The sequence below is a fragment of the Bos javanicus genome, chromosome 18, assembly GCF_032452875.1.
Source record: "Bos javanicus breed banteng chromosome 18, ARS-OSU_banteng_1.0, whole genome shotgun sequence".
NCBI lineage: Eukaryota > Metazoa > Chordata > Mammalia > Artiodactyla > Bovidae > Bos > Bos javanicus.
The window spans coordinates 24,680,620-24,707,078 of record NC_083885.1 but is presented as its reverse complement, the minus strand read 5'-3'; the positions used below and the strand labels follow the sequence as shown (position 1 = coordinate 24,707,078).

The 26,459-nt window shown below is 41.9% G+C and overlaps 1 protein-coding gene and 1 non-coding gene across 2 annotated transcripts in view; one reads left to right on the top strand and one right to left on the bottom strand.

Annotated features, from left to right (window-relative positions):
- The window catches only part of CES5A (carboxylesterase 5A), a 271,471-nt gene that overhangs the window by 184,753 nt on the left and 60,259 nt on the right, over positions 1 to 26,459 (bottom strand). The gene's annotated exons all lie outside the window — the stretch shown is intronic.
- Positions 3,870 to 3,942, top strand: TRNAW-CCA (transfer RNA tryptophan (anticodon CCA)). The gene has a single exon. It is a non-coding gene; the product is annotated as a tRNA-Trp (tRNA).

Here is a 26,459-nt window from a genome sequence, read left to right as displayed (position 1 = left end):
GACTGTATCTTCAGAAACTTCTGAGCCATGGAGGGGCAGCCAGCCCCAGGGAACAGAGCTCAGACTCTGAAGTCCACACTCTTTAGCTCCAAGCCTGGTTCTATTACAAACAAACTTGGGGAAATTTTTTAAAGCACCTCAAATTTTACTTTCCTTATATATAATATGGGAGTAATAATTCTTAACTTGTGGGATTATTGAGAGGATTAGAGGTGAGGTAGGTGGAGCATCTGGTGCCAAGGAGATATTAAATGACAGACATTGTGATGAGTCCTGTGCCTGATCAGAGACTCCTGGGACCACTGTACAAGATGTCTCCTTTCTGAGGGTCTCAGCAAGGTGGGGGGTGGGCCACAAATACACTGGATAAGTGAAAAGAAAAAATTAACATACACAGAAACACACCAGTATACTAGCCATCAAGGACAAGCAACACAAGGTGTAAACATATTTACATATGTGCTGTGTGGGGCCACAAAAAGAGAGTGAGGTGGGGTCCTCTCACTAACAAAGGACCAGGGGGTCTGATTATGGAAATTTGGGCCAAGGGGTTCATAATTTGAAGTTTCTCCATTGGGAGAAGGATGCCTTTTTAATTTTCAATTGACCGAGAGTAGCCTACTTAGCCCAACATCTCTGTCATTAAGTGGCCCCCTCAATGCTCTGACGCAGGCGTCTGGCTCTTGGAGAATCCTCAGAGACCACTGCTCCAGAATCTCATCTCCAGGGAGGGGTGTGTGGTGGGGATGTCAGGCAAGCACAGACTTAATGTAGCTGCTCAGATCTAGGAAAGATTATTTTCTCTATGTTGAAATAGGCAGGCAGGCATTTACTGATATCTAGTGTTTACAAGGTGAGCACTGTGCTAAGAGGCTTTATCTGGATTGTCTGGAATAACCACTCACTTATTCAACAATTATTTATTAAGTTCCAACAGGCACTGTGTGGGATGCTAGGGATGCTTGGGGATCAGGGTAACAGATAGGTAAGCAGATCATAACCATGAGGGACAAGTATCACCGGCAAAAGCGGGTGACTACTTTTGTGCACCAAAACTCAGAGTTCCCCAAAATACAAGCCCACTTTTCCAGATGGATACCAGCTCCCCACTGGAGTCACCGTCACCTCCTCTGCCCCTCACTACCACAGCTAAACCAGATTCAGAGACATGAACTGACAAGGTGGAAAGGACCTACAGGGCCAGTTGCCCAGCGTCCCCCTTTGAGCAGGAAACCCAGCCACTGCCGTCCCCACAGACCCCATCTCCTCTGTCTAGCTCTTAAGAGTTGACTCCAGCCTGTAATAGTCTTTCCCCCACCTTTTACTTCCACTAACAATATGCTTAGGTGCCAGAAAGTACTTTACCAAGCTAATTACAGCTGTGTGTTAAGTAAGAGTCAATGATCTCTGAGCAAGGGCCCAAAAGGCTCCTCTGTGTGGAAAGAGAAGCTCTGTAATGCAGAATCCAGGTGCTCAGGGATCTATCTCATCTCCTCCCCATCTTGTTCCAAATGGATGATCCTGCCTCCTACCTGGGTGCCACAGATGAGGTTAAACAACTGTTTGGATGAGCATGACCCAGGGTTGCTTTAGTCTATTTGAACAGCACATGGGAGAAGATGGAGGGGCGAGAGAAGGGTGATGTGCACTCGGCCGGCAGAATCTCCTGCAGGAAATCACTGATGCCAGCCGGCATCTCCGGGCCTCTGCCAGGCTGTTTCTCCCGCTCTCCTATCTCTCGGGGGTTGGCCATCCCGCTGGGGCTTGCCAGCTCTGAAAGACAAAGAGGGCAAAGCTCTCGGCCTGCTGTGTACCTACCTTCAACACGTCCCCCCACAAAATCACCCACAAACACTGGTCTGGCCAGGGGTGGGGGTGGGAGGAAGTGTCTGGCAATCCTCTTTTCTTTAGAAATAGGATTGGAAATGGGGTAATCGTCTAAATGGGCAGTCTTGATGAGTCGATAAACATAACTCCCATTTTTATTACGGTGATGAGGCTGCCTGAGTGAGGGTAATCCCTCTCCTGGGCTCCAGGGGAGATTGCCAGGCAGCCAGTCGCCACCCCACCCTTCACCACAGCTGCATTAGTCTGATGGGAAGAGGCACTGAGCTCTAGACAGACTGCATTTCATAATGGCATTTAAAAGCCTAGATCCTCGGGTCATGCCAGAGTCCAGGACACTGCTGACCAAGCTCCCTATTCCCTCAACACTGGTCCCCCAAACACTGAAGGGGCAGAGATGGTCTGAAAGCAGGGCTGCCCTCAGTCATGTAAGGTGTAAAAGGTGTGAGGAATAGACCCCAACTTAAAATGGCTCAAGCAAACAGGGTAGCATGGAAAAACCTCTGGGTTCTAGCCTCAGCCAAGCCACTAAGTCTTGAGTCCTCAGTTGCCTCAACTGTATTATGTGGTTTCTCAGTTTCCTCATCGGCATTTCTGCTTTGCCTTGTAAAAGAGAGGTTCATGACTCTCCCAGCTGGCCGGGAATTCCACCCTAATAGAGTAATTCCTTTGTGTTTGAAAGGCTGTTTTATCTTTTTACACCTCCCTTGAAATTATAATCTTCCATTTTACTAATGAATGCCTTAAGGGAGAGGACAATCTAGTGGCAACTGGAAGAAAGGCCCTGAGAGATGAGCACAGGCAGGGGAGGGGTGGCCTTGTGTTCCAGGAAAAGGCAAGGGGTTCAGGAAAGGAATCAGAAAGACACCCAAGGTCACGTCATCTGGGGCCCACCATGTGGGCAAAGTCCACATGGAAATGGTTGAGGTCCAGGCAGATGGACTGAGGTTAGGGCAGCTGGTTCTGCTGATGGCAGGTCTCTGGACCTTCAGAACAAGTCATGGACTTTGTGTGCTCATTTGGCTCCTGGGTGGAGTCTTTATCACTCCCCATTCACTCATTTACTCAAACACAGATCAGTCAAGAGGCCACAAGGCATGGCCAAATTAAGACTGGATTTAGATGCAGAAGCTGAGCCCTAGCTGCAGCACCAACACTTACTTGTCACGTGACACTAACAAGGCATGTCACCATTCTGAGCTGCAAAATAAGGCAAGTGCCTGCCTTGCATGCTTCACAGTCAGCTTTGCTACCATGCACGCCTCCAGGGGATGCCATCCTGTGGGGGTCTATAGGAGTGGCACCAGTCAGAACTGGGCAATGCAAAACTGGTACAACCAAATGTTGCAACCCTGCTTGTAGTTAAAAAATATCAAATGACACATTAGCCAAGAACACTATTAAGACAACAGTGTTATTATTAATATATTGGTCACACTGTAAAAGGCAATGCTAGATCCACAAAAAACATTTATAAAAAGTTAAAATTTCTTGGCATAAGGATTTCCCTGGTGGTCCAGTGATTAAGAATCCATCTTGCAATGCAGGGGACATGGGCTCAATCTCTGGTAGGGGAACTAAGATCCCACATGCCCACGAGCCACAGTTAAGAGTCCATATGCCACAATGAAAGATCTGCATGACACAGTGAAGATCTAAGACCTGACACAGCCAAATAAGTTGGAAAAAAAATTTTTTTAATTTAGTGGCATAAATTTTTAAAAATTAAAAACTTAGTGGCATAATCTAGTTTTGTATTCTATCTAACAGTGACAGAGCAGTAGAACAATCCACAAAATCCTAGTGCTGTTGTTGTGATTCAGGTCTACAGGAACCACAAAAAATAATAAGCAGGGGCTTCCCTGGTGGCTCTGATGGTAAAGAATCTGCCTAGAGAAGGGAATGGCTACCACTTCAGTATTCTTCCCTGGAGAGTTCCATGGAAAGAGGAGCCTAGTAGCCTACAGTCCATGGGGTTGCAAAGAGTCAGACACAACTGAGCAACTAACACTTTCACTTTACTTTCCCTGGTGGTCCAGTGGTTAGGACTCTATGCTTCCAATGCTGGGGGCCCAGGTTTAATCCCTGGTCAGGGAACTAAGATCCTGAAAGCTGCACAGTGCAGCCAAACAAAAAAAGAAAGAAAAGTATAAGCAAATAAGAGGTGTGGCCCCAAGCCCAGGTCTGACCTGGTGGTCCCAAGACCACTCTGTCCTCCATAATTCACCCATTTCAAAATACCCTTCATTTTAAGACACCCAGAATCTCAGTTAAGCCAGGCCTCCATTGATAGACTTCTCAGATCAGGACTGGAAGGCGGGGATCAGATATGTTTAGCCCCAAAGGAGGTTCCCTAGATTTTGCACCCTTCACACACCAATTCAGCATCAGCTCAGGGCAGCAAGTCTAAGAGTATCCACTCCTCTTAACCTTGCACAGGCCACAATTGCCTGGGAAAGGAGAAAGACCCACAGATTCATGACTCTACCACACTGCCACTACCCCAACAGTTTCAAAACCCTCTCATTCTTCCCCACATCAGTGACCTTGGGGTCAGACAGATTAAAAATGTTAAACCATGTAAAACCCCTTGATCCACTGTTTCCATCCTTAGGGGGAAAACAGAAATGGGAAATAGTAAAAGCGTTTGTCCCCTCCACTCCATTTTTCCTCTCACAGCCCCAGGGCAGGGCATCTTCAGCAGATGCTTCCAAAAGTGTTGCCCTGGTTCTAAGATCTTCTGCCTCTATGCTACATCCCCCCTCAGAGCTACTCCTCTAATACACAGCTCTTGGGCTGTCATATCCTTGTGTCCCAGGCTGCTCAGCACCCCCGTGCCTAGGCGACAATATCCTGACCCAGTTTCACCTCTGGCTACTTCTTCCCATGGGGTGGCCCTCCATTCATGAACAACCATCGTGCATTCACTCATCCAATGCATGATTAACAGAAGTTGTAAGGCAGTGCACTGGGTATCAGCACTGTGGCAGAGAGCAAACCCAGCCAGGCATCCCAGAGCTTACAACCTTCCAGGGAAAACAGACATGTATCAAATGACCACAAAAGTACATGTATGGTTACAAACTGATATTTGATAAGGAAATGTGTTCAGAAATATACACGGTGGAAGGGCTGAAGTAGTCTGGGGGATCAGAGAAGGTTCCCCTGAAGGAGTGATATTTGAGTGATATCTGAAAAATGAGAAGGGACAACTTAGGCAAAGCGGGTGGGAGCGGCAGCAGCAACAGAAGAGTGGATTCCTGCCAAGGGAGTTGCCTGGGCCTGGGGCTGCTGAGGAGCAGAAAGGAGGCTGGTACTGCTGAGGACAGGGGTGGGGTTGCTGGTCCAAGGTGCAGCAGGGAAGTCGCCAGGGGTCAGTTTATGAGGGGTCTTAGAGGCTCTACTGAGGATATGGGCCTTTATCCTGAGAGAAATGAGACAGCATTAAGAGGTTTTATGCAGGGGAGGAGGGGAGTTAGGGAGCGTGGGACATAATCAGATTTGCCTTTCGAAATGCTCACTCCAGCTGCTGTGGAGAGAAGGGGATGGGGGCACAGAGTGGGTGTGCGGACCCAGTGAGGAGGGAATTGCATCCCTCTCAGGCAAGTGATACGGATGTAAACTTGGACTGGGAGCTGGGAGTGGTGAGTGAGCCGAGAAAATAAATTTACCGAACCTGAGTATAGCCAACCAGATGGATGGGCAGTGCCATCTGGAACGACGGAACATGGGAAGGTGACCAAATTGGGTAAAAAGATCCTGAGGTCAGTTGAGGACATAATGGGTTTCGGGAGCCCTTGAGGCCTCCCCATGGAAAGACAAATGATAGATGGGTCTGGGCTGGAGATGTACGTTTCCAGAGCCATCTGCACCCAGATTGTAATAGAAAATGTGAACATGAATGAGATTGTGTTATGTCACTACTCACAGTCACCTTCTCCCTCCAGTTGCTCCAGCTGTGCCTGCCCCCACACCAGGAGAGCAGGTCTCCGCTGGTTCATAGTGACCCCTCAGGCCTCTGTACTCACTCCTGCTGCTATACGGCTCCTTGTATCACTTTGTGGCCACTCCTTTACATGTTTTCCCCACTAATGGTCCAGCAACACCTTGGGGACAGAGACACCAAACACCAAGCTAAGGAGTTTATACTTGACCCTGTAGTAACTGAGCATTGCCTAGAGACATCACTCTGTGATGGTTAATTTCACATCAACTTGCATGGTCCTCAGGGTTGCCCAGATTAAAAGTTACTTCTGGGTGTCTGTGAGGATATCTCCAGATGTGATTAGCACTAGAATCAGTGAACTCAGTAAAGTAGGTTGCCCTCCTCAAAGCAGGTAAACATCATCCCATTCATCGAGTGTATGAATAGAGCAAGAGGTGGAAGGAGGAGAAATCCGCTCCCTTTCTCCTGCCTCACTACTTAAGCTAGCACATCTCTTCTCCTGCTTTCAGACTGAGATTTAAATCATCAGCTCCTCTGGTTCTCAGGCCTTCAGACTCACACTGAATTATACCACTGGCTTTTCTGGGTCTCCAGCTTGCAGACAGAAAATCATGAGACGTCTCAGCCTCCATAATAACATGAGCCAATTTCTCATAATAAATCTCATTTTAGATAGAAAAATAGATGGACAAATAGATCATAGAAAATTGAAGAGAAAAAGAGAGAGAGTGTGAGAGAGACAGAGATCCTATTGGTTCTGTTTCTCTGGAGAATCCTATTACATCTTTTTCTCCCCAAAGCAATGCCATGGAGAGTGGGGTTTCAGGATTAGTGATCACCAAAGAACCCTCTGGCATCTGTAGGTCTATGAAGGATGATGCTAGACAAGGAAAACAACTAAATATCTTTGTGCTGACATGGTGTGTGTTCAGTCGCTAAGTCATGTCCACTCTTTGGGACCCTGTGGACTGTAGCTCACCAGGCTCCTCTATCCATGAAATTTCTTAGGAAGGGATACTGGATTGGGTAGCCATTTCCTTCTCTAGGGGATCTTCCAAACCCAGGAACTGAACCTATGTCTCCTGTGTCACCTGCATTGGCAGGCAAATTCTTTACCACTGAGTCACCTGGGAAGTCCTGTGCTGACATGGAACCTCAAATAACAAAGTCTCATCCCTTACATTTGTATCATGCCTAAAAATAGATATTTTATACCAATACATTCATTTTCACAAGTCTCATGTAATTAATAGGATGAGGAGACAGAGCAGTTAAGGGCTTTGATGAAAGTCAGAGAAAATTCACAGAGGCAAATCTAGGACTGGAACTCAAGCCACTTCCTCAGAATCCAAAGCTTGAGGGTGCCCAGCCTCCCGGCACTTGCCTCAACAGGGTCCGTCTTTCACCAGCCACCACACTGACTACCTGAGTCTGCCAGCCCTGCCAGGTCCTTTCCCAGAAAAGACAGAGCTTCGGAACAAGCAGTGATGACATTGATTATCCCGAACCCGAGGCAGGGGTTTCTGGATCATTTCCTGAAAACGCTTGCTCAGCAGCACCCCTGTCCTCATCCCTACCACCCCTCATTCCAAGAAAGATATGTACGGTTGTTCATTAACAGGAAGGGAAAATCATTCCCTGTGGATTTCTGCAGTCTCATTTTCCTAGCTTGTCAAATGCCAGCAGCAAGCCAGTCTGGCTGCATTGTTAGATTGGCTCTCTCTTGTAGTGTTTTGCAGATTGCAGCAGTCTTTCTTTTTTCTCCCAATTGGGCAAAAACATATCACCTTTGAGCTTCCTGGTATATCATTCAAAAGATTTCTCTGTTGAACTTGGACTGCATAATATAATATTCTCGTCTGCTATCACAAGCCATTTTTTTCTCCAAGAAAGAACACGAAAGTTATTTTTAACACCATACTCTGTGAGAAAAATATAATTAAATAAATAAACAGAAAACTTTTCAATATGCCATGCAAAGCCTAAAAAGCATGCTGTTCAAAATATGATAATTTTCAGTTATTATATTTACATCTCCTCCCCCCACTTTTTTTCCTCCTTCAATTCTTTTGTTACTAAGAAGTTGGAATGAAAGGGGATTTGCGTCTTTTTCTCAAAGACCTATCTCTCGCTGCTGAATTTCTCCACACCTGAATTCACACATCTCCCACATCATGACAATTACCTCCATGGTAACCACTCATGACATCACAGACACAGGTGACCGCCAGAGAAACAAGAGCTCCTGAGACCCTGCTGGAGGCATATGGCCTGTATGATCTAAGGGATTCCAAGGCAAGAACAGAGGGAACTTTGTCTTGAGGTTCTAACGGAAACGTCATTCTTGAGATCTATTTTTATATTTTAATATTTATTGGAGCTTCTCACTGCCCAGAAGCCTGTGAATATGGTTAAAGGGCCAAGATATTTTTAAAATGGTGCCACAGCACCTGCACCCAAAAACAGACTAATGGGACCAACAGATTTCAGCCTAAAGACATAAATCCCTAACAATGGTATTTCTCACAGTCAAAAGAGGACTCTTCAAATGGTTCCACAGTTTTACAGAAAATGATATATTCATGGAAAGTCTTTTTTTCTTTAACTTTTTCTTAACTATCCACTCCCCCACCCAAATAAATCACTCAAAGCCTCAAGCCAAGGTTAACAGTTCTTAATTTTGTGAACAGCGGGCAAAAAGTGTGGACACATTACCAGTGTGACACGTACAGCACACAAACATCCCAGAGAAGAATGGAAGCGTTTTGTTGTAAGGCAGTGATAAGATGCGAGATGAATCCTAACATCCAGTTTTCCTGGGCATGTGTCTCTGCAAATGGCCCCAGCTTAGGGACTTAAAATCTTATTCCAAATACTATTAGATATATCAGGGCTCTCAAAATATGAATTTCAAGTTGGAGACATCAAAGCACATTGTTTACTGAAACCACTGTGGCTTTCATAAGATGTTAGTGTAAAATTCAGGCTGCTTTAATCTCTGAGATTGAAAAAAGAAAGGAAGGAAAAGAAAAGTGCAGCTTAAAGAGAAACTGAACACATAATCTGGGAGCTAAAAAGTAAACATTACCCAGTGAGCTCCTCAATTTAATTACTGACCTGAGAATTTCAATTTACATGTGTTTTAATTATCCACAGAAGGCCTCACCTATTATTCTCTGAATACAAAACTTAAAAAGCAGACAAAATGGAGGAGGAAAGGCTTATTCAAGGGCTTCCAAGGATTAATCTTTGCATTCTTCTCATTTTTTTCCCGAATTTGGTAATAAAATTTGTCACAGAGTATTTGATCTTAGGGAAAAACTGAGCTTAACTTGGTGAACACAAACTACTTCTGACCATTATTTTAGCAAACAATTTCAGAAGCACAGGGCTCTAGCAGAAGGCTACATAGATCTCTGCACAGAACTCTGCATGAATAGAATAATACAACTGTTTCCTATTTGCTTTATCCTGTTGGCATCATCAACTCAATGGACATGAATTTGAGCAAACTCCAGGAGATACTGGGAAGCCTGGCATGCTGCAGTCCATGGGGTCTCAAAGAGTTGGACACGACTGAGCAACTGAGCAACAACCTTTTTGCTTACTGAGTGAATGAGTGGGTGAGTGAATGAAAGTTTCAGAACTCCATTACTCATCATGCCTTTTATGTCCTTAAACTTCTACTTGCATTTTTAGAGTATGTTAGCTTGTTTTGCTTGCCCATGTTGGGTGGTCAGTTTCTACCAACAGAAAAAGAAGAGCAAAACTTATTTTAATTAATGTTAATTTAAAAAATGTGTCACTCCAGATTTCTAAAAAGTAGAATTCTCAACACGATTGGGCATTGCCAAAACTTCAAGGAGCCTTTGAATGGCTATAACTGACTTATCACAGTCTCACAATGATACCCATGGAGAAAGTATTTTTTCATTGTGAAGGAAAAACCTTTTTATTAAGGCTGGAGTCCCTGGTAGGCATCCCAGCTAACCAGTCAACATCTGTTCAAGCAGGTCTAACTGAGCTGCTACAATGGGTATGGAACTCTGCTAAATGCTTTGAGGAATAAAAAGCTGTCATTATATGGTTCTTGAGGAGTTTCTTAAGAGAAAGAGGACCTCTCTTGACATGTGGAAACCATCAGTTATAGTCAGTATGTGCTTTGAAAGTTCCAAGGAAAGAAGACCACTTCTGAGTAGGAGGATCATTGTTGGCTTCGCAGAAATCTAATACTTAATCTGAGAGGATTCAGCAAGAATCCATGGAGAGACATAATATATGCAATGATTCAGACCCAGAAGCCTGGGATGTATTTAGAATAATGAGCAGAGGGACTGGCTTTGTTGAGTGTCTGTTGTGGGCAGGGTGCAGAACAGAAAGAGTACCTTGTGGATCAAGCCATATATGTAAAAGTGGAGAATACGGTCAACCTATACTCCCAGGATCTGAGTGAGAGTCAGAGCAGAGGAGGAAATGGGTGGCAAGAGCCTACAGTAAGAGCTCTCAAGGAGACATCCACAGCTTAAGGTAGAGACATGGTCACTGTGAGTTTCTCAGGCAGGATACAAGGGAAAGAAGACATGTGGTCAATCACTAAGCCATTGAGCTGTGAGAACCTGCCCAAGTTTGTCCTGTTGGTCTGGAATGAGTTTTTCTGGGCCCCGCAAAATGGTAGTGGCTTCCACCCAGTAACTTCTTAAAGGTATCACTCTACTTCCAACACTTATACCAGCCGTGACATATTAGAATGCACTGGCTGCTGCTTCTGGGATGGCCACAACCCAAAGACAGCTTGTTAGGAACCATGTGCCTGCCAACCGCAAAGTCCTCAGGTCTTCAGCAAAGTTGGGGACACTTGGCAGGATCTTTGGTCCCCAAAGTAACGATGGAAAGAACTCTGGGCTAGAAGTCAAGAGAGCGAGTACTGGCTGATCCTTGCTGGGCATTAACTCCCTGTGGACTCTAGGTGAACCTCTTCCTCTCTCGCAGTCCAATGTCATTCATCAAATGAGGAGGTTGGACCAAATACTTAATTCTATATTTTGTACTCTGTGGACTGGGGTCAACTGACTGTCCCAAGTTCATGTAGCCACATAAAAGTGAGAGGCTAGACCAAATTCTGGGTCTCCTGTCCTATTAATCCAGTATTCTTTTCACAATGCTGGGCTGCACAAGCAGGAGATGTTAATGGTAACAGTTAACACTAAGTGGCCACTGCAGGCCAGTGTACTCTCCCCAGTTAGTCCTCATATCAATCATTTGAGTTGAAGTTGTCAAATCACTTTACTGATAGGAAACAAACCCAGAAAGATTAAGACTTTTGCCTATAATCACAAAATCAGCCCATGCAAAGCCAAGATTTGAAGTCAAGCAGTCCAATTCCAGGACCCATTATCTTCATCTCTACTCTCCATACCACAGGCTAGAATTAGAAGGAGCAACAGAGCTACATAAAAGACATGGGACCTTAAAATAGAAAGCATGGCAGTCTTCCAGTAGTGAATTCACACTGCAAGTATGAGAGCTTTCAGGAGAAATATTTTTGGTCAGTGTTGCTTGCCTGCATACCTCCCTTTCCCTCCCCACAGATGACCACGTGAACAGTCCCTGGGGGATCATTTATGAGCCAGTGGTCTTCACTGTGGTCTGAATGGAGTATGGATAATGACCACATAGAAAATCAGGAGTCAGTGGCCTCCTGGCTGACAATCCCATCTCATAAGACAAGGAAAATCAAAATCACCACTAAGTATTTTTACTACAAAATAAAACCTGAGAGGAGGCATCCTCTTGAAACCTTCGGGGAACCACGTCAACATCACCCCTAGATGCATAAGTGCACATGGACTAGAACACATCTCAGACTCCTGGCTGTGGCGAGTCAGACATTATTTTAAATATAATAAAGAGAGAAGGTACTTACAAAACTCTAAAATTTCTTTCAGATGACTATGCTACACAATCTCTATACTTTTTACCTACAACATCAAAGATCTCTATTCTAAAAGGTTTATGAGTTGTTTTTGAGTAGATTTTCCTGTTGCTAATAAAAATTGCAAGAACCCTGGATGAAGGCTGGTAAGCTTTCTTGTAGTCCAGTGCTTCTACCAACTTGCCACTTGACCTTGGCCAGTCATGTGACTCTCCCGAGCCGTGGTTCCTCACCTGGGGTGAGAGGGCTGGTCTTGTCCCAGTTCTGTAGTTCTGGGAGCCAGCCAAGGACCAAGAGCCCTTGAATCGTGTTTAGCTAGATTAGAGCCACAGAACAAAATTGTGATCCATGGGGATTCAATTCAAGTAAGAGACAAGAGGTTGTGAATGCTCTTCTGAAAAAGGAATTAAGTTCAGATAAAAATCTGCGCCTCTATCTGGTTCTGGAAGCTTGGCTTGGCACTGACCTGCTGTCAAGCCTTGGGGGCTCCTCAATCTATCCACACAGCAGGGACAGTGAAGGCTCCTTCCCTGGAGGGATGTTTGCATGAAGCAAAGCACTGAAATCCTAGGTGACCTCCCTGGAGGGAAGGTTTTGCCTCCTTCTCTGGGAGAGCTTTAGCAGTATAGATAGAGTAGATGAGGTAATGAGCTGGGTAGAACATGGCTGAGAGGAAAGCCAGATACAAGGCCGGTGAAACTTTCTGGGGTGGGAGCAGAAGCCCCCTATCATACTTCATGATTCTGGCTCATCAGACTGTGGGTTTTCCCATAGTTCTTCCAGAAAAACCCCCTGTTGCTTTCTTGATGGCCATACACTTGGATGATCTCCCTAACGTTCCAGTTCTGGATTATGTTTGCCAAAACCTGTATTTCTCTGAGTTTCTAGGATCTTCCTAATGCTGTCCTAGGGTAGCAGGTTACCACTATTCAGAGTTCAGTACTATTTTCAGTACAATACAATACTCTAAGTACAGAATTATACTTAGGCACTTTAAAAAGAACTTCACATTTCCAGCTAAGAGTGGAAGGTACTGTTCCTGTTCATTAATGTGCTTTCCTAGACATCTCTACTTATCTACAAAACAACCTAAGGAGGTCACATTGTTATTTCCATTCAACAGATGAGGAAACTGAGGCAGAGAGAGCACACAGTTTGCCCAAGGCTACCCACTTGGTAAATGGTAGGGCTTAGCTTCAAACTCAGGCAGTGGCTCCAGAGGGAATGTCCTTAACCCCTAGGCTTGCTGTGTCAGCATCAGCCCTGCTCAAAACTGGAGAATTCATAACAGATCTCTCAACTAGAGGAAAGGATGCTCAAGGTCTGTAGGCTTTCAAAATTATCTGGAGCACTTCATGCTCCATCAGACTCTCCAAGGCCCTACTAGTTTCCTCTGAGTTTTGATCTGAGTCACTGAAGAGTACTCTTCAAAGTAGAAGGATTGCAAGTGACAGCATAAAATGTATTCAAGACCAGATACCAAACCTTGTACCAGTTCAGACCTACAGGTAGAGACAACTCTGTCTAAATATATATTTATATAAGCCTTTCATCATCACTGTATACCAACATCTATTATTTTTGACCTCTAATGGATGGTCAACAAATGTTAAATTAATAAATTTATCAATAAATTAATGAATAAATAATTTAATAGAAAATTTCAAGTTAAAACCCTTTTTTTATACACAACAAGATGTCATTATTCTTGGAAAACACATATCTTCAGTGTCTGCCATGTTCCTAGCTCTATGCTGGTCATTGTATGAGCCAAACGGAAGCAATTAAGAGAAACCCCACGGTTGAAAGTTACAGTTGAAGTGGGAAAACAACTAGACTGCAATATATTCTAACTTCACAGAAACATTTGACACTATCCCATGTCTTAGGATAATTGAATGTGTTCTTCTAGGTTTATTCTATATATTTTAATTGATTTGAGCTAGGTAAATGGTCAAATCCATTTTGGAGGTGAGAAAATGAAGTATGGAAAAGTTAAGTCAATTGCCAAAAATCACACATGAATGAAAATTTCTGCACTATGGATTGCTATTGGGGAAACTGTTTGGTCAAAGTAAACCACATTTTTTGTAAGTGGATTTGTAAGGGTTTTGTGATCTTGGCTAAAGGCAATTAAAGTCCACAGACAGGCATTATGGCCGCATATCTCATACTTATATATAGTACCTCACACTTTCCAAGGAGCTTTACATATATTATCTCCTTTATCTTTATAATAAGTTATGATAGAATGCTATTCTCATTTTACAGATAAAGAAACTGACACCCAGCAGTATTGAGAGACAAGTCCAGGGTCATTCCTTTTAATTTAATTCCATGAATTAAAATCAGAGCTGGAAATAGAAAAAAAAATCTCATTTGTAATTCAGGGCTTTTTCCTTTAAACCCACACTGGTATAATAAATGGTATATAACAAAATGTTTAGTTTGTGCTCTGCTGTCAATGAATCTATGTACATAAGTTTTTTAAAAGTGATTGACATGAGCCTAGTTAGGCCTGCAAGTTTTGAGGACAGAAATACATAAGAGAGGATGAGCGGGGGCGGGGGTGGGGGGGCGGGGGCAGGGTACTCTCCAGGTCAAAAGTACTATGATTTTATGATCCTACAGAATAAAAAATAAAGAGAAGACTTCTTTGCTGATAAAATGGGGATAAAAAGTAAAAATGGTCCAGAAAATGTGCTTAGAATAGGAGATCCTACAAAAATTGGTCCTAGGAGTCCCCACAAGATCTGCAAAAAAGAAGCCCTCAGAACATGCTCACTGTTTCGTGGAAGCTGGAGTAACCCAGACCCAACCTTCTTTCCTAAGAACGGTATTTCAACCTAGAAGCTTCTTATATAAACTGAAAGGTGGAAATGACAATTACTTGATCAGTAGAGAATTCCAAAAATAATTTACTCCAAGTAAAAGATTTCATTGCTAAATATTACTTATGATTGAACAATAGGTATCATTAGGTAAGAGAATTTTGAAGAGGAATGAGTAAGCTTCTCTGCAGAAATGAATACAGAAATCTGTTCTTGATCATCTTGATCAGAGTAATGACAGAAGGAGTAGGAAACCTACAAAGATGTTTTGATAAACTTACTCAGTCAGGTGCCCTAATATTTACATGTAAGTTTCAACTAAGGATTCTGCAAGGACTTAAGATAACTCAACAGTTGTGAAAAGACAGATTGCCCCTGTTTCAGCTCCTTTCACTTGCTAGTATGTAATTTATCGATAAATTGTTACTCTCCTCTAGTTCTGACTATATAAACTGCAAATGAGATGAATTAGGACAGGATCAAAGATAAGGACTCAAGCTGAATAGTACTTTAGAAGATAGCTGCCATAGAAGATAACTTTTAAAAAGATGTAAGATGTTTAGGAGGAATATTCCATGGTTAGGAGGAAATAAAAAGGGAAAATGCATCCTTCAAGACACATGTTTTCTGAAAACTATACAGTTCTTTAGGAGAAGGTCTTGGACTACGAAAAATTGTTGGCAAGAGATGGCACACTATTACTGCATACCACTGGGAGTTTAGGCTAGAATTTACAATTTTGGCTTTAAGTAGGACACTCAGTGTCCTGGCCATCGTCTATAAAAGATTGGCTGTGAATTTTGCCAAGGACTTATTCACATTTCAGCTGACCAAGATTTTTAATAACTGTATGACTTCCAAACCACCTATTCTGAGGTCTTCTGCAGCAGCCCATGGGAAACAAAAGCCTTCATACTCATTTCTATTTCTCCTTTGACTGGCTCCAGCAAAGAGTCTCCTCTCTCTAGGGATTCTTGATAAATATGTAGCACATAAAGAGAGCAAGGCAGGGGTTCAATCTGTGACAGGAAGGATAGAAACCATGGCACCTTCATAGGACTCTCAACAGATGCTCACTGCACAGAGGGCTTGAAGGAACTATGAGATTGCTGTTACTGTGGCAACCATGCATGCCTAAATGAACAACAAAATTAATAGTCCTAACAGGCTTTGGTGGCGTCAACAGGATGACAACACTTGTTTTTACTAGGGGATGTGTACTCTCAATTGCAATTCCACTGAGATATGGTTCTCACATAAAGAAAAATAGTGTCCATTAAGGACAAATAAACAGAATAACCATTAAGTACTTGCCACATAAACTTCTCCAAGCCAAGGGCAAGGGCCATGTTATTCTGCCTTCCTGCTAAAGTTAAAAGGCACCTTTCAAATTCCCAGGCCTTTTTGTGACATTCTATTTAATTTTATCACGTTATCTCCTATTGAGCTTTTGTTGTAAGCAGATAAGGCTAAAGGGGGAGCTGAGGGGAAGTAGAATGAGACACAAAAAGGAAGAAAGTAAAATTAGCTATAACGCATAATTGGACCCTGCTTGGCCTTGAAGAAGGCACAATACATGTTAATTAAGTAGATTAATATGTTGTTTGCTGAAGGGACTATTCTAGACAGCAGGAAGTAAGTTTAAAACAGGTAAGAACTGTTTTTTTCTGGACTAAAGTTAGTTAAGCCATTGCTCTGAACAACTGGATAAATTTTATCCTTGGATGGAGACAGGGAATGGGTGGGGGGAAGAAAATCTTTCTTAGGATATTAAAAAATCCATTGGGCTAAGTAACTTTTAGATCATGAAGGATTTTCTAGAAATTTCCCAGTCACTGTTCACTGTTCTATTAATTGATCCGTGTATTGGCCGTGCAGATAAGTTTAACACTCTGATCCAATATTAGACAGAAGATTTATTCCCCAAATGTTTATTATAACTATGTGACAGAATTAGTTACTCCAAGAGTTGAAATGAGACTGTTTCAGCTTAAATAACTTGTCCAAAGTTCTGGGAAATGCCTACATGGGGAATAAAGATTTCATCAGATAGTACTGAAACAACGTTTAAAGCCTGGTACTAATGAGCTGAGCCACATGCGTGGGTTAGCTGGCTTAGAACAGAGGCAGGTCAGCTCTTCAATCAGACATGCTAATACCAGTCAGTCCACACAGAAATACATCCAAGTTTGCCAAAAAGTAAAAGTAAAAACACGTAATGTGCTCCATGCAAACCCACTGGGGCTCAGAGTAAGTGTGTACACTGCTAATAGTAGATTGACGATTTCACCTTCTTTTTAAAAGAATAAAGCACACATACATACCAATGTTTACAAATCTCACGTAACAAATGATCCCTGAAAAGTGTTCTAAAGTAGATATTTAAGTACTATAGAATGAGTCAGATTCATACTGGTATGAATGAATTTTATGATTTTAGAACTTTATGATTTTACAACCAGCCAAACACATGGTAAGTCTGCAAACAAATAGGCAAATAAATACACTTCACCTTCATTACAAAAGCAAAAGGATATATTCTTTAAATGCTGCATTATGAATTGTGAGAGATGCACGTAAGGATAAGTTGTCATCTTAAAGTTCCTTCCCCTTTCTACTCACCGCCCATAAGAACCTATATATTTTATAGAACATATGTAGGTGACAATATAAAAATAATCATATAATATTTATAGTAAAAATCTTCCATAGTTAATGTCCTGTTTCTTGATCTGGGTGTCTGTTACATGGATAGATTAATTTTACGAAAATTCATTGTGTTTATACAATTTTCTGAATGTATGTTAGAGTTTTCTGAAAATCTTTTCTTGTGACTGCACTGCTGAAGTTTACAGATAGTTGTATGTTGCTTTAGAGCTAACACATTTATTGCAATAAGTGTGAATGTGAAAAACATTTTCATAAAGTAATCATATTTTAAATGCATCACATAAATTCATTATTTAAGTAAAAGGTGTGGATTATATCAATAGCTCTGGCTTGGCCACTAACTAGTGGTTGAATCTGCACTTCTTTGTGCCTTATTTTCTCTCTCATCTAAAAAGGATTAGATGAGCTACAGTCCAGCGTCATTTCCAGCTTCAGTGTTACACGATACCCGGTAACGGGCCAAATGAGAAGTAAGGATCTTTTGGTGAATCTTTCTGTAAAGCAACAAGCCACTTCCTGGTTTATCTCTTTTGCAGACAAGCATTTCATGAGGGGTGGGGAGACAGCTGGAGTGAACAAAAGCTTGACTAAAGTGATATTCTTGACACATAGGCTCTGTTAACCACAAGAAAGCCTCTGTCTAGTCATATAATTCTGGAGTCCCAAAGAAAGGAGAAGCTGCTGGGTATTTCCTTCCTTAGAGTCTGACAATTCACTAAGATGAGGATTAACCTCTTCCTGCCAGAAGAACTGTGCAGTTTTCAGTGGAACTAAGTTTAGTCAAGGGCTTACCACATGGCACAATGGTAAAGAATCTACCTGCCAATGCAGGAGATGCAGGTTCGATCCCTGGGTTGGGAAGATCCCCTGGAGGAGAAAATGGCAACCCACTCCAGTATTCTTGCCTGGGAAATGCCATGGACAGAGCAGCCAGTTTATAGGGTCACAAAGGGTCAGATAACTTAGCGACTCAACAACAACAAAAGTTCAGTTAAAAGACTACTCCTTCCATAAACATTTATTGAGCTCCTGCTGAATGCCAAGCTTCCTGGTCGCTGCCAGGGATAAACTGGCAAGACAGGCCGATGGGATCCTGCCCCATGGGTCTCAGGATCTTGTGGGAAACATAGACAAGTGAACAAGCAATTGCAGGCAGCCTTGCATGATAAGTCTATAAAGGGAGAAATGGGAGGTGTGGCTGAGCAGACACAGGAAGAGCACATAACCAGCTGGGGGCTAGGGCAGGAGGTATCAGGGAGGTTTTCTGGAGCAAGTGATGTCTAAATAATGAGTAGGAGTTAGCCACGTAAAAATGTTTAAATCACATGCTGAGAGGCAGTATAGCCAAGAGTAGGCTCAGGAGTCAGACTACTTAGCGTCAACTCCCTGTGTTCATACTTAATAGCTGTGTGAGCTTGGGTAGGTCTCTTACATGCTCATTAAGCCTCATTTTCCTCATCTGCAAAATGGGTATGATAGTACTCAAGGGTTGTTGTAAGGATTAAGTGAGAGAACCCATGTGAGCCCTAAGACAGAGCCTAACAACTACTACTACTACTGTCATTACTAATAGACGGATGTGGGAAAAGGACAGCAGGATGCCTGTGTGCAGACTGGCCCAAAGAGGACAAAGAATGTAGCTATGTGGTGTCCTGAGATTAGTGCAGTCCAGGAGAGAAGACAGGGAGGACGCCATGAGACGAGGCTGGCGTGGAAAGCAGGGACCAGTGGGCAAAAGGCCCTGAGGGCTGTGTTAAGAAGTCTGGAGTCCATCCTAGAGGAATGAGAGCACCGAAGTGTTCTAAAGAGAGAAGTTCATGATAGTTCACCACCCACATTTATCAACACAGGAGAAGGGAGCTTGCCCACATAAAAACTATTTTACCCCCAAAGAATTGACAATTCTGCATCCACTAGCCATTTCCTCTCAGAGGATGAGCTCCGGTTGGAATTTAATAGCTCACTAACATCCAAGGATTCCCTTCTGTTGGTAAGTTGGAGATGCTGGGTGCTCAAATAAATGCAGTTAATTCTGGAGAGGCATCACCGAAATAATGTAATTCAGCTGAGAGACCCAGTTCAGAAAATTAACATAGTATATCTTTTCATGAGCCATGAGCTATAATATACAGCAGACCTCTCTTGAGTATTAAACTTGCTCTATTAGATTACAGAAAATCCCAGACAACTAGCCTTGCTCTGGCTGGAGTTTTGTAGAACGCGGATCTCTTTTTCCCTACGAGGAAGAGCAAGTGTATACCACAGCTGCAGAGCCTCATGTAACACAGGATGCAAGATATATACTTCTTATCCTGCACTTCCCATCTCTTTAGACCTGACCTCTAAGGAAAACTAATAAGGACCAACCATGGCTTCTTGGGATGAATAAATATTAAACTGAAGTCCAAAAGGGATGGATGTAAGGACTGACATGACTCAATACTCATAAATGATATGGAAGAAGAAATAAGCAATAAACCTCTAACTCAGACAAACTTAAATGCTTCTGGGTAGTTCAATGCCAAGGTGTCATGGACCAAATGTAGGGGGAGTGGGCAGGAGAAGGATGGCAGATGTAATGCAAGTGTATTTTGAATAGAATGATACAAATCCTCCCAGTAAAAGGATGAACTACCAATTAGAACCAGAAAGTGACACCTGGAATTACAGTGTCCCCCCCATTAGGCTGGCTTCCCTCATGGCTCAGATGGTAAAGAATCTGCCTGCAATGTAGGAAACATGGATTCAATCCCTGGGTGGGGAAGATCCCCTGAAGAAGGAAATGGCAATCCACTCAAGGATTCTTGCCTGGAGAATCCCATGGACAGAGGAATCTGGTAGGCTACAGTCCACGGGGCCACAAAGAGTCAGACATGACCGAGCGACTAACACTTTCACTTCACTTTCTCTCCCTATTAGGCTACTGCAGCCAGAAAATTTGGGGTATCATCAAGGAGAGGACTGAAAGCAGGAGAGAAAGCAAACCACCATTCTTCAGTCCTCTCAGCCAAAATGGAGGCACAGCTACTCCTGAAAAGCTCTGTAGCTTGATGGCTGTGCACCAAGAAATAGAAAACAGAACCCGCTGCCATATTTACACACCTCCTGTTTGTCCACCAGACTCAATGAAATCACATATACTATTTTGCATACATCAATGGTATTTGTTAACCATTAGTAACAAATGCCATTTTGTTCATGCATTTGGTGAGTAATTTGCTACAAACCAGCTCAATGCAAATGGCCATGCTAGCAACTGGGGGCAATATCAAAGATGAGATATGTACACTGACCTCAAGTGGCTTACTGCCTAGTAGATGAACTATAGACATTAATTATAGCACAAGGCACAAAGGAATAAAAACCACAACAAAAAGGAGCATATTAAGTGTTATAGTAACATCCTACACATATTTAGAGGACATTATGTCAAAAAATCACACACACACACACACACACACACATATATACATATAAAATCTATTTGTATTTAACTGCATTAATTTTAAGGCTTAACCTGGACTGTGATGATCATTGTGATTTTACTGACAATTTCATTCATGCCCAAAGCCAGTGGCTGATATTGATCAGCAGTTCATAGTGGCAACAGGAAGCTGGGAAGTTTCTGAATGAGGCTAAACTCTGGAGCTATTACCAATAGTGAATATTAAGAGGGTGAATTTTTTTTATGGTGGCAGAAAGTAGAAAGGCAAGGGAGCTTTTGAGTGAGATCAGCCGTTGTTTCTGCTGTCTTAGCCTTCAGGGCACTTGGTTTCTTCTGCAACTGCTAGAAAGTAAAAGAGCCATGCTCAAAAGCACTCTTTAATGGAGGGGAATAAAAATCAGGCTCATTGTCAGGATCAAGTATCTAACATCCTGTTGCCAGCTAAGTCAGCTTATAGAAGCCATTTACTATATTAATACCAAAAACTCTGTCCTCTCTTGCCCTAGCCCATACCAAAGGTACACACTGGATTTAGGAGATTAATCCTGCTTGCAGAACTGCTAGCTCCCTCCAGCTTTCATAATTGGAGTTCAAGGGGGAAAGCAGTGATACTGTCATAGGGCTTGAGAGAGACATGTCTTTGAGAATATGAAATTTCCATATCCTCAAAGTAAAATACTCCAAGGAAACCAGGTATAGAAAAAGGACTTTTCATTTGTACTTAGATACACATAGGAAACAAGCTACATTTGCAGTTATCAATGACTTTAATTAATTACCTCTTTAATTAATGCAAATAGATAGACTTACTCTGTTCTCCATTGTTTCTACCATTACATTTGCTTTTGCCTCTGGGTGTATTAGTGCGGGGGAGGGGTATATATATGTGTGTGTGTGTGTGTGTGTGTGTGTGTCTCAGTTAATAGAATGCATTTAACTGAGAATTGAGTTGCTATGTGTAATAAAATCACATTTCAGAATGGAATAAATCTCTTAAGATCACATATTTAAAGAAAATGAAGAGTCTCCCTGATGGCCCAGTAGATAAAGAATCTACCTGCAATACAAGAGGCACAAGAGATGTGGGTTCAATCCCTGGGTAAGGAGATCCCCTGGAAGAGGAAATGGCAACCCACTCCAGTATTCTTGCCTGGGAAATCCCATGGAGAGAGGAGCCATGGGTCCTCTGGGTCCCTTTGCAGTTCAAAGGGTTGTAAAGGGTTGGACATGACTGAGAAACTAAGCACAGCGGTATTAAAAATTTTAGCATTGAAAGCAGTTGAAGTAATCTATCAAGGTATGTTACAAGATGATATGTAAGATTTCTTTTTAAGTTGAATATATGACCTCTATTTCAAGAGACACAATCTAGTTGGGAAGACAAGTTTTAAAATATATACAAAATAATGGCTCGGGAAACTCAAACAGGGACTCTGTATCAACCTAGAGGTGTGGGATGGGGAGGGAGATGGGAGGGAAGTTCAAAAGGGAGGGGATATATGTATACCTATGTCTGATTCATGTTGAGGTTTGACAGAAAACAACAAAATTCTGTAAAGCAATTATCCTTCAATCAAAAACTGAAGTAAAAAAAACATATTTATATATACAAAATAAGTATAAGACTTAAAAATATTAGAACAGGACCAACATATCTAAGTCTCAAAAGTTTAAGGAATAGAAAAGAATGAGTGTAAATGTTAAATTTCATTTCCAAAGAACTTGGGGTTGGTAGAAAATCACCAAGGTTTTAGGAATTTCTACTTTTCAGCTAGACCCACTGTGAGACAGGGTAAACTTGCTGACCCTACTAGGCAACAGTTTTGCAGTTTTTGTGTTCCATTTTGGGTATTTTTAATTTTATGGTTTATGCTAAATGTAACATGACATTTTTTTTAATATTGTAAATATTCTTTGCCATTCCATCCCTAAAGCTCATTATATTAAAAGAGTTTCAATTAATTAGAGAATATGTACATTGTTCAAATCATATTTCATCTGGTTTCTTTTATTTTAAGGAGGTATTACCTTTTCCGGGTTCTGTAAAATAGGGGAGCTACAGAATTACAAACTAATTCTATGCTAAATAGGATGAGCATGATGTTTTGGAAAAACAGTGATTCCATTTTGTGGGTGATTTAATTAACAACTGAATTTGTAGTTTCAGTTTAAACAAAATAGAAATCTTAGTTGTTAACCAAAACAACTCTAAAACTTGAGTTTTAAAATGTCATAGTTTAGAATTCTTAGTTCTCTGTCTCCCTTCTTTCTTTCATCTCTAATATGCAAAGAGCCCAGAAAGTCACAAAACTTAGAAAAGACCTCAAAATCAAGGCTGAACATTTGGATTCAAATTGCAGAGGAGGAAAAGGAACATTTTAGAGAACTGTGGTGGATATGACTGTTGTTATTGCTTTAAATCAGTTTGAGCACATGGTGCATTTTAAGTAAGTCATTTGCCTGGTTTGTGTTATTTTTTATAAATAAACATAAAACTATAATCTTAAATGCATGGTGAGAATACAAATAATTGCTTTTACTTTTATAATTGGGAGTCAGCTGTGTCTCAAAACACAGTGAGTCGGAAAACCGCTCTGGGGATGACACACTATGCATTTAAAGTAACACGGGAGCAGGACTTCCTTAGTAAAACAGTAGACCTGTGGTCACTGCACTGGTGTTTGTAAGTTTCTGTTTTATGTTTCTAGAGTTCCCAGCAATATGGACAAAGATATTCATGTTTTTAAAAAATGCTGTTGTTGTTGTTTTTCAGTCACTAAGTCATGTCCAACTCTTTTCAACCCCATGGACTGCAGCACCCCAGGCTTCCCTGTCCTTCACCATCTCCCAGAATTTGCTCAAATTCATGTTCATTGAGTCAGTGATGCTATCCAACCATCTCATCCTCTGTCTCCCTCTACTCCTTTTGCTTTCAGTCTTTCCCAGCATCAGGGTCTTTTCCAATGAGTCAGCTCTTCACATCAGGTGGCCAAAGTACTGGAGCTTCAGCTTCCGCATCAGTCCTTCCAGTGAAAATTCAGGGTTGGATTTCCTTTAGGATTGACTGGTTTGATCTTCAATTATTTTGTTACTAAATTAAAAACTAAAGTATCCCCAAACTATCCAACTCCACATTCACACACACAAATTATAGCATCATAGTTGAAAGCTTCTAAGTCTAATTACTGTGCCAATATTAAGATGATAATACACCCCATTCTGTATTACTCAAAGACTAATTACCTAGGCCAGGCACTTAAGCTTGTCCCTAGTCCCTTGGTTTTCTGCCATTTGGCTATTTTAAGGTTCATTAGCCTCTTCACACTCAGGGCAGACAAAATAAAAGAAGATGAAACTCAAATCAGCAAACTTAAACTTTTCACATGATCTAGTAAAAATGATGGGAGGAGAGAGGAGAGATAGTTAACGTGACAATCAAGGTTCTCCGTATATTCATTTATTCACAGTGTTCTCTTTCTCCAGTGATAAGCTGACCAGATATCTTGAATTAAGCAAAATAACACTTGATTTTGACTCCTCTTTTTTTTTTTTTTACTCTTTGACCTTCCTATTCTTTCATTTTATTGATTAATTTTGTACCGCAGATGCCAGTTCTTCCTCCCTTTGTCCTTTCTTCTCCTTTTCCTTTCTCACTGTCAGCAGGAGCTACATTTATTTACTAAATGGCACTCCTTTACTTCTGACATTGAAGGGAATCCCTAAGAGTTCCAGGCCTTTCCCATCACACTTTTAACTCAACTAACTTTGTGAAGCTAGCCCCTGTATAACCTAAACGCCCATACTTAGAACAGTAGCTGGAAATACTATGGTATATCTATGCTTATATGCTAGCCTTAGCAGAGAATGGGGGGCAGCTCTTTAACCCCTCCCTGGATTGCAAGTTTTATCATGTCTTCAATACCCTATCTGAAGTTTTGGCACTCTAGCTATTCATGTAGATATTTAAGATGACCTATTATCCAACTCTCCCTTAACCCCCTTCCCACTATATATATACTTATGCAAATAACAAAATCTTCAGCCAATTGAATACAAACCAAAGCATTCATTCTTTCAGTCCTGCCTCCACACAATTGGTTGTTCACCAGCCAAAGGCAAAACAGTTTTGTGAGGCTCAAATTGTCAAGAATTTAATCAAAAGCTTAGACCACAGAGAGGATGGATCCCCAGAGAATAATATGCCGATGAACAAGATCCCCCAAACTCATCAAATTCATCTTTCACTAGCTCAATGTGGGCACCAAGACCTCTATTAAGCCTGCAATTTTCTGTCCAATGTGAGGAACCACAGTCTGCTAAACAGCCCAAAACCTGAAGGGTAATGACCTGCTCTTCTCCACACCTCTAAATTCTAAAAGGTATATCATAGTTTCAGGATAATGAGGGAAGAGCAGGAGAATTCAGGTTATAGGTAACAGGCTCATATACTTATCATAGTCTATTCTAGTCTGATCTATGTGATATGATGTGATGATTCACATAGCTATATATCCATATCTATATCTCACAGAGACTAAGTGGTTTAAGGGCATCATCTCTAATCATCACAGCAACCCTGAGATAGGTACTATTAATATCTATCACACATGAGAAACTGAAGCTCCACTTAACAAGGAAATGACAGAACTGGCTTCAAATCCAAATTGCCTGACTCTAGAGTCCATGCTCATTCTATTACATTATTATTACACAGCCCAACCCTGGGCTTCTTGCCCACTTATCTAATCTTATTCTCCCATTTTTCCCATACCTCAAGCTGTCACCAGCCAAATCTTGTTGGAGTCAGTCTATAAATAAACCCTCATTTCTGTGTAACTGATCACTTAAGACCACTCTAACTTCACACTGACCTGCCTCTTGAGGAACCTATATGCAGGTCAGGAAGCAACAGTTAGAACTGGACATGGACAAACCGACTGGTTCCAAATAGGAAAAGGAGTACATCAAGGCTGTACATTGTCAGCCTGCTTATTTAACTTATATGCAGAGTACATCAGAGAAATACTGGCCTGGAAGAAGCACAAGCTGGAATCAAGATTGCCAGGAGAAATATCAATAACCTCAGATATGCAGATGACACCACCCTTATGGCAGAAAGTGAAGAGGAACTCAAAAGCCTCTTGATGAAAGTGAAAGAGGAGAGCGAAAAAGTTGGCTTAAAGCTCAACATTCAGAAAACTAAGATCATGGCATCTGGTCCCATCACTTCATGGCAAATAGATGGGGAAACAGTGGAAACAGTGTCAGACTTTATTTTTTTGGGCTCCAAAATCACTGCAGATGGTGATTGCAGCCATGAAATTAAAAGACGCTTACTTCTTGGAAGGAAAATTATGACCAACCTAGATAGCATATTCAAAAGCAGAGACATTACTTTGCCAACAAATGTCCGTCTAGTCAAGGCTATGGTTTTTCCTGTGGTCATGTATGGATGTGAGACTTGCACCGTGAGGAAAGCTGAGCGCAGAAGAATTGATGCTTTTGGACTGTGGTGTTGGAGAAGACTCTTGAGAGTCCCCTGGACTGCAAGGAGATCCAACCAGTCCATTCTAAAGGAGACCAGTCCTGGGTGTTCATTGGAAGGACTGATGCTGAGGCTGAAACTCCAATACTTTGGCCACCTCATGCGAAGAGTTGACTCATTGGAAAAGACTCTGATGCTGGGAGGGATTGGGGGCAGGAGGAGAAGGGGACAACAGAAGATAAGATGGCTGGATGGCATCACTGACTCAATGCACATGAGTTTGGGTGAACTCCGGGAGTTGGTGA